The 9,708-nt window shown below is 43.8% G+C and overlaps 1 pseudogene; it reads left to right on the top strand.

The window, feature by feature from the left end:
• The first annotated feature begins 8,405 nt into the window (after positions 1-8,405).
• LOC148909346 (5S ribosomal RNA) lies at positions 8,406-8,525 on the top strand (annotated as a pseudogene).
• Positions 8,526-9,708: the final 1,183 nt, after the last annotated feature.

Here is a 9,708-nt window from a genome sequence, read left to right as displayed (position 1 = left end):
ATTATTTATTCATTATTAATAAGAATAAATAATAATAAGACATTCCTTAAAATAGTTTCCAGGGCATTTAATAAGATCTTAATAAAAATAAGGCCATCCTTAAAATATATGATAGACTACGCAGCAGCATTCCTTGGAGGGTTCCTAATAACCCTTTCAATATATGGACTGTATTACATGCGAACCCCCTGCTGACTGCATCGTTAAAAAAGAGTCGCCGACCCCCATTGTCGACGAACCCCACTTAAACGACGCACTTACCCGCATAGGACCGAAGGAAGGATGCACTTTGCGACGTCAAACGCCCAGCGGCCATCCTTCTTACCATACGACCTCACATGCGTAAACTCCTGTCCTTCGATGACGTAACGAACGCGATCCGGCGCCCACAGCCTGTACGTGACACTCTCGTGCGCCAATAACAACCGTAGCCTGTCAATATCGTCAAAGGCTACATAATTTTTTATTTCGTAGGTAACGCCCTCCTTTAAGTCTCTCCAGTGTATCTGCCTCACAGCCTCAAACGCCATATATTCTATGAAATATCTTTAAGTGCGTCTTTAAAGTGTCTGTGTTCCTAAAGCGCTTGCAGCACCACCTACAAGGCAGGCGAATTCCTCGCGCATACTCCGTGATGGCTCTGCAGACGTCGTCGTAGTCGTTGCTTATCATGACCTTAAATCCATTTTCCTCGTAGCCGTCTAAGAGGCGGCGTTGATCCTCAGACAATACCCCGTTGCCTTTCGGAGTCTTCAGCTCGATGCAGAATCCACGGTATCGCCTGTGAGCATTAAGGATGAGCAGATCAGGTTGACCGCGTTGATATCCTTTCTGCCAGCACTTTATGCGCTTGCCGTCGCTGTCCTGCAGTTCGCCTAGGCCGGGCGTTACGAGCATTTGAGGGTAATACTTGCGAATGTAGTCCACCACCTTTTTATGCAGGTCGAATTCGTTTTCTATTTTGAATACCAACTTGTTAGGACTATTAAAGCGCTTGTCTAATTCGTACTTACCAGTCTTCCTTAGCGCGGGTAGGACTTCCTCAAAACCCAATCTTGTAATTCCACGGCTGTAGGTAGCTTGCAGCTAAATATTAGTTGATACAGACCAGGCTCTGATAAGAATAAGGAACGTGGGTGCATAGTAGAAGCATAACCATTCGTTATGTTCATCTCGCCCAGCCTTTTCTTGTTTTTCTCAGATACGTGGTCGCTAATAGCCTTAGCCGTGTTCTCGTAATCTAACGCAGCAGCCACTTCCTTCGCTTTGAAGTACAAAGTTTCGCCTTGCACTATGCATTGCAGTTTGGTGTTGTTGTTTTCGAATACGCGAAGCATGTTATACATAAGGAATATCTTAATGTTTTTAGGATGAGGGAGCACGAATCAATATGCAACGCTCTTTAGTTGATTCATTTCTATGCTCAGTTGCGCGTCAGACACGACAAAGACGTACGCGTTTATCTTATCGCCGTCGCCCGCACTGGTGTTCTTGGTGCGCTTGATCTCCAATGTTATACCATCCTGCGTATTTACTAGACGTAACCCCTGACCATGTAGGTCTTCATCGTTGGTCGTGCGCATGTTAATCCACAGCGCATATTTGTCCTTAAAGAATTCCTCAGGGCTAATTTGGTCGCCAAACTTGCGCATGGCCTCTCTGTACACGTCTGCGGGCTTTATTCCCTGGGAGTAGACCTTGTTTGGAACGCCGTTGACATTTACCCCCACGTTAGTGATGTTGGGGTTGTGGAAGGCCTCGGAGTCGCGCTTACCGGCCTCGTAGGGCTTGGCAAACACCAACATTAACCCCGTGAGACTTCTTCGGGGGAGGTTAATGCTTTGGTTGATAACCTCATCCGTCTTATCCAGGAAGCTAAACGTCTTATACATCACTACGTGGTCGTAAAGGAATGCCTTGCCGGAGCTGTATTCCATGCCAGCGCTGCGTGCCAGCTCTTCACTGTATACCGTTTCGTACTGTAGCTCTAAGTTGGTGATGGAATAGGGATCCACGGCCCCGCTAATTGCGCTGTCCATTCCTCCAATGACGTTCGTAGTGTCCGCCAAGGTTACTTCAAACTGTAACTCGGATAACTGTCTGGGGTAATACACACCATGGTTCGTAATCACTTCAAAGTCCAAAGGGATAACGTGCTTGCTACCATAGGCGTTCTTTACCCTCGTCGCGTCTGCTACTGCGGTTGCTCCACTGGAGTCCGTAGGCGCCGGGTTGGTATCGCTGCGAAGCTTACGAAGGATAACGCTTCCAATTCCTTGTTCCACCCGCTGTGCACGGTCGAAGGCTGTTAGCCACAGATCCTTATACGTGGTGTACAGATCGTACCTATTTAAGTCCAAGAGGGATTCCCCGGCAAACTTGATTCTCATCTTAGAAACAAGGTTCCTGCCAACGTTATTGACGGTGTAACGCTTGTCCTTGGTGCTTGGTTGTATTGCTAGGTCAAACCTTAACGCCAGGGTACCGGGAACCAATACTAGGTTATCCGTTAGGCGGGGCACGCCTACATACAAGGTTTCTCCTGGTTTTGCGCTAGAAGACGTAAAGGTGACCCGGTGAAAGGTGCGTTCCGCTTTCAGCCCGCCAACCTGCTTAGGTAATACATTGGGGTTTAACTTTGAGCTTATCATATATAATGGAGGTAGACGAAACTACTGACTTCGACCCCACCACTGAGGAAGGCCAGGCTGACATTAACGACGGCGACGAAGAACCGCTGCTTCCCACCCAACAACCTGACGATTCCCTAAGGAATAGAATTGTAAAGGCCCAAAGACATCCCAAAGCACGCGAGTACGTACTTACGCGCGAGCACATAGAGCTAGAGGACTTAGGTACCGTAAACTCGGCCATGCAGCGGCTAAAAGATACGTATTCCAACTTTGACTCAGACGAAGTAAGGCTTACCGAGCGTGGCGGCAGAGTCCTCATAAGCGTCCAAGACCTGAGATTTCCTGACAAAAACCGCTGGACGAAACCGCAACCCCTTTTTGATGAAGATGGTGAAGTTATGGGTGACGTCGCAAGATTAAAAGGCTTCCAGCGTGCCACTAGAAGCCTATTAGACCGGCTGGAGGCGTTAAACGAAAAGGCTGCGTTAGAAAGGCGCGCTGATGGCATTTATTCTGAATAAGCCTTTTGGGGAGCCTGAGGGGTGACCATCGCTGGGGCGAACTTGAAGCTTCGCATATTGGCAATTGGCTATCATGTGAAAAGTCACCGACGTTAGGTTTTCTATGCTCGTAATCGAGGGCTCAAACGTAAAATGAGCCGGAGCCCTGTTATTTGTCTTTTTCCCGTAAGGTAATAATGGGGTGTTGGTCTCATCAACAATCCTAAACCCAATATTACAGTTATTCCACGCGCTAACGCTAATGGTGCACATAATCAATCCCAAACCCCCAACCTTTACCAACAACCCAGTGTCGCGCCAACTGTCGCCCCATCCATACGATTTCTCCTCTAAATAATAAAGAAGCCAGTTCTCTTTTGTGTGTGGGTTCATATATTTCAGGGAATAAATTCCCTTCTAAAGACTAAGCACCGTAAGAGTGCTGATGGTCTTGTGATTATAAACGTAGTCTCTTTGGTCATCCATGCTATTTACGCAAACGCTCCCAGAATCGTCTACGCGTATTTGCAGCCTTACCTTTCCATGGCAATCGGCCACCATGTGGAAAGTCCAAACCGATAGATTCTCGGCGCTCTTGGGGTTGGGTTCTACGGAAAAATGCGTAGGCTCCCTGTTGTTCGTTTTCGTACGCATAGGCTGCAGTATGCCATTGTCATCCAGGAACCTGAAGCCGACGTTAGCATGGCCGCTCGTGCCAATGCAAATACTACAAAGAATTAACTTCTTTCCCGAGTAGTTCAAATCCACGGACATCCCGGTGACGTCCACCCAAGATGCCTGGGCGTATTTTTTCTCGCCTGCGTAAGTCGTGTAAACGCAATCCACTCCAGCTACGTAGGGGTTGTTCATCGCCATATATAATAACTCAGACCAATGCTTGCAGCTGTTAAGCCGGCTTTTAGTAAGTTATGGTCATATTCCTCAGGTATCGTGGGCAAAACCTTCTTTGATGGTTTCTTAACTGCGGGTAGCTTCGTTTCGTGTGACTTTTTTGGCTTCTCTACGAAGTGAGGAATGCCCTTGGTAGTATCAGAGTTCACGTCATTCACCCCAAACTTCATATCCTTAGTAGCTCGTTGAAGTTTGTTGTTATAACCCACGACGGAATTGGCGTTGATGACCAAATTACTTGGCATTAACCAACAACCAGGACTCAAGGCATAATCTAACCGCACTTTAGATTGCTGCACCGCTAATTGATATCTCTGCACCGACTTGGATATGTCATTTTCTATTATTGCGGACTCAAACAGGGTTAGGAATTCTTGTTGCGTTTCCCGCGAAGCACCTTGGGAACCAACAATGGGGCTGCGGGTATTTACCTGCGCTCCCAGGGTGCAGTAGACGAATGCTTCAATGCTGCGGTTAATCCTGGCTAGGTTTCTTAGGCCTTTTCCTTTTAATAATACGAATGGATCCCAAGGACTGGGGTAAATCGTCTCAATCCTATTAATCAGCGTAACGTCATTCTTGCGACCACCCAAGTCGTAAAACTTTAGGACCCCGGGGTATTTTTGATGATACATGTCTGCCGGACGCACACCGTCAACATGCCAAGCATAGATAATGCCCAAGCCATGCGTGGCGCCCTCCCGATAACGAAAGTCTTTTTGCTGCGGCTTAAACTCATTCATTAGCCTTTCTAGGGCAGCGGAATCGTAGTGGTTATCCATTCTATTGAATGGCTTTTCCCCCGGTAATGGTACATTAAGCTCCTTCAATATGCGCCGCATAGTAAAGGCAACGTGGAACCTTAGAAAGGCAATGTCGAACATATCCGCGGCAACCCCGCAGCCCTTTGTAGCCGCCCAGACGGCAAAGTTTAACTGCTGCGGCCAGTACTTAAAGTTAGGTCCCCTTAACCATTCGTGGGCTTCTTTTCCTGAAGTGTGCTTAAGGTTAAAATCCTTAAAGATATCCCTTATTACTACGTCAAAGGTTTGCTTACCCACTGGGATCTTTAAATGCGTCACTATTTTATCAAAGTTGTTTACGCCACCTTCAGCATCGTAAAATGGATAATCCTGGTTGGTTATTAATAGATTCTTTGGAAAATTAGGTAGCCTTTCTTTATGCTCGGGTGCCTTCTTTGTCACATAATGTGGTACCTCCTTTGGTTTCAAATCCTCATTGCTGTACATTCTGGAGCCGTTGAAGTAAACCCATCGGGTCTTCTTTCAAACTTACTGGCGTCTGCGTGTGGAAACATCTTCCTAAACGCTCTCCAGTTCCAGTAATCCCTGTTGTCATGATGTGGCTGCTCCTCAATATCATTCCCAAAAGCGTCGTACATTAGTATATATAATGGATGTTATACCATCAGCACCTCCACTTTATCCTGAACTTCCTAAGGAACCTAACGAACTAAACACAGAAAACTTTCGTCTGAATAAAGCGAACTTAATACTGGCTTACTTGGAAGGGCAAACAAAACACTACGAAAAAGTTAGGAAGAAATACGTCAGAGCCCGGAGTACGCTACATAAAATTGCGATAACTTCAGGATCCATATCTGTTGTGTTAACGGGCTCCGGCGTTGCCACTTCACTTACTGGGCCGGGAATAATCGTTGGAGTTCCTTTGGCCGGCGTTGGGGCAGCCTGTGGTATCATTTCGGCTGTTGCTACGGGCATTATGAAACAGTTGTCAAGCAAAATATCCAAGCATGACACGACAATAGCTCTGTCAAGGGCTAAAGTAAATACTATTACCGACCTTGTTTCAAAGGCTTTGCGTGACAGAAAGATAAACGACGTAGAATTCTCACTTATCTTAGCCGAAGAGGAAAAGTACGAGAAATTAAAGACGGACATAAGGAATAAAAAACAGTCGTAAAAGATCTTTCCGAGGAATCTCGCAAAAAGATCTACCAAGAAGCGAAAGAAGAGCTTCAAAGAAAGCTTGCTCAGTAAACATCTGCTTTGAAAAGAGCGTGACGGGATTTCGTTTACATATCGAACGACAGTCTGGAAATTATGCGTAATCAACGTCTTATGGCATAAGATTTATACCATAATACACGGCATGACCTTATTTGGCAAATTATTACGCGTAATATAAATTATTTAGCAAATTATTACGCGTAATATGAATTATTTAGTGAATTATTACGCGTAATATGTTATTGTCGCCTCGGAATCCATCCTAATAGGGGGTGGTTGGGGTCGATTTCGTGAAATACTTCGTAGATTACGTCAGGGTAATAAGGAATATCCTTATCCAGCCGACAAAACATCCACTCGGCTTTTGTCATATCAGAAACCTCAGGAATAGACTTCCCGGTAATTTCAGACAAAAGATAGGGAATGCCTTTGTAATATTTCCCTAGCTTTAATTTTTTCAATGTCTTCCGTAGACTTTGCGGGGTTGGCTCTTCTAAGTGGTCTATGATTTTCTCCTTTACTTCGTTGTCTAAATATACTGGTCGTAAAGCCTGGATATGACTCATCCAGTCCCTAAAGTATTTTATTCTCTTATAAGGTGTTTTCTTACGACCTCCATTGGCGTAATATTGCTCTCTGGTAGCATTTGGTACGACATTACGAATGTTCTTACCACACTCGTAACACTGCGCTGACGTGTCATCTTCTATTTGCATTTTCTTACCACAACAAACAAGCTTTCTTGGCGGTGGGGTAACAAATTTAGGTTTCAAGCACTTTACACAGAAGTCATAAACAAACTCTTTACATTCATGCATCGTATGTAAGACAAATATTTTAACTTAGTAATGTGGGGCACCAGTAAAACCCGTAGAGAGCTTTTCGAATCGAATTACGCAGGTAATACCCAGAACGACCTTACGGGTAATACCCGCGGCCGACGCACGTACGTGAGCGCGGGGAATACCCATGTAATTCCGGGGGGTGGCCGCGAGTTCCCCTTACTGCTGCTGCTCTTAAATATAATTTTCGATCAAACGATAATAAACACTTGCAAACAAAATGAGCGGGAAATGCCTTTTTGGATCTAAAAGTAATTTATTTTACTTAAAAAGGATTAATCTAATGCAAATCCTTTCAACCTCAACCTCCCTCCCTGAACACACACTAAACATCTCTCATCTTTTCTCTCTTTTTCAATACAACTATATACAATCCCCCTTCGCCCCCCCCCCCCCCCCCCCACTCCTCTCCTCAACACACACTAACCATCTATCTTCCCCTCTCCCACACTACATACAATTGCCCTATTTCATAATGACGTCACATGAAAACAAACTATTGTTTCAACGCTAGGGATCATGGTCGCTGGAGGGGGATGGGATGACAGCTACACACCTTAAATCACATGAGTAAGTAAATTTGGTTAATGAGCTGGCGAAGGCAAGAACAACTAAATATTACGCTAAATATCTCGAAAGAAAGAACTAAATTTTAATCATTTTATTAGCCGATGTAAACAAACCGTGACGTCATTATGAAGTAGGGCAATTCCCCTTCAGCCCGCTTCCCATTCCTTGAACACACAATAAATATTTCGCAACTCTTCCCTCTTCTCTCACTTTACGCACAATCCCACCTCACCCACTCCCCCTTCCCCCCGTCCCTGAATGAACACTAACCGTCTCTCATCTCTTTTCTCTCTACCCACACTACATACAAACTCCCTCCCCCCCCCCCCCCCCCCCTCCCTGGTAGATGATGGTTACACACACTAACCATCTCTTCTCTCTTTTCCCATACTACATACAATCCCCTCCCTTCCCCTTTCATATGTACTTTCTTTTCAAACACAAACACAGGACACCCAACACTAAGTCACCGTATTTTGTGTACTACTCATATTACATTACATGCTGATTCCCCGCATACCTGCCATTCCTGGATATGATCGATTCTTCTTCGAATATGGCAGTAAACACTACTTTGTAAACCATAAAGCGAGCTTCCCAAACCACTCCAGCCCACCTTAAGTAAGCCCTAAGATTTCCTCAATCGATATCACTTAACCTTTCACCATTTATGTTACTTTAGTTTGTCACACGCTTTTAATGTATATTCTCTTTATACACAACGTACACACACAGGTCAACGTGGCGTAGTACGTGGATGGGTGACCGCTTGGGAATAACTGGTGCTGTAGACTTTTTTCTTCATTTTATTGTCCTATTCTTTTCAAATGCCTCCGTTCACTTGGTTCGTTTCATTTTGTTTTTCTATTCTTCTCATTCCTCGTGCTTGAGTTTTTGTTTGTTTTCTAGCTGAGTTTCTTTTCCCCCTGAAAAGTTGGTAATCTAAACGCGCTCATGAATAAAGGCCATTCCACCAACAAAGAACCGGTTCTCGTCCGATCACCGAAGTAAAACTCGGAAGGGCCAGTATAGTACTTGGATGGGTGACCGCCTGGGAATAACTGGTCGTCTTACTTTCAACTGTTTCAGTTCACTTCATAAGTTCCAAATTTTGGTTTTCTTTTCTTTTCATTCCTTACTTTGTTTTTTGTTTGTTTTCTAGTTGAGCTTTCTTTTTTTTCCCCGAACAGTTTGTTTGTGAGCAAAACCTGCTATCTTTTGACCACAAAATTTAATATAAGTAAAGAATACGTGAGAATAGTGTTTTAGCTTTAGTTTAGTCGACCTCTCTCAGTTAGTTTTAAATCAGGATAGCACGCACAGCTGCACTATCCCGAATAGCGCAGCGCACTGATTCTAAAAATAGCTTCGGACAAACATTGCATTCTGTTTAACCGCTGCGAGGATTATACGAACCGATTTTATTATTTTTACTTAAGTAAACTAAGATCAGCTGTGAAAATTATCTGCTGAAAGTAAACTTGTAAGTTTGTTTGTCCGAATTTCGCCTTTGTCTTCGTTTTTTATGACGTCACGGTTGCGCTGCGCTATTCGCTTGACTGACCACGAAACAATGGTTTGAAGTAGTTGAGACTGAACTTGATTCTTTTGTTTATCAAGTTCAACCTCGACTTGAAACCATTGTTTCGTGACCAGTCAAGCGAATTCGGGAAAGGTCTATTCTCATTTTCTCTAATTAATAAAAGTCGTTTATAAAACACAATAAATAAACACATATAAAAACAAGAAGAGATATAGAGAATAAAACATGGTCGCGCGAAGATATGGAAGTTATCTTCGAGTGTTCAATTTGATATCTCGCTCGTTCGCTGCGCTCACTCGTGAGATATCAAATTTGAACACGAGAAGATAACTTCCATATCTCCAAGCGGCCATGTATTTTTCTGTTTATTATATAAACCATAGCACTGTATTTTTTGCAAAACAATTGAATTTTATTGTAGAAAACATCCCAAATGCAAAGTTCAAATCGACATAAAACCGAGAATTTATAAATACAGTCTCTAATAAACAAACCCAAATCAAGTTCAACTCTAGACTGTTCAGTATCAGTATCAGTGTCATTCCGCTATTTCCAACTATAAGTTGATCAGCAGGGACTATATAGTCTACACAGAGCCAAAGTTCTGATGTAGTAGTCCTTTTAGAACTTTTCTGTCTTGTGTAGATTTCTTAGCTTGGTGTTTATCAACATTAAGAAGTTGACTAATTTTGATCCATGGATCTCTAACATATTTAG

The sequence above is a fragment of the Actinia tenebrosa genome, unplaced genomic scaffold (genome assembly GCF_029948245.1).
Source record: "Actinia tenebrosa isolate PJP-AT-01 unplaced genomic scaffold, QUT_ActTen_1.0 PGA_scaffold2__45_contigs__length_23673736, whole genome shotgun sequence".
NCBI classification, from domain to species: domain Eukaryota; kingdom Metazoa; phylum Cnidaria; class Anthozoa; order Actiniaria; family Actiniidae; genus Actinia; species Actinia tenebrosa.
The sequence above is the reverse complement of the archived record's forward strand: the minus strand, read 5'-3'. Positions and strand labels throughout refer to the sequence as shown.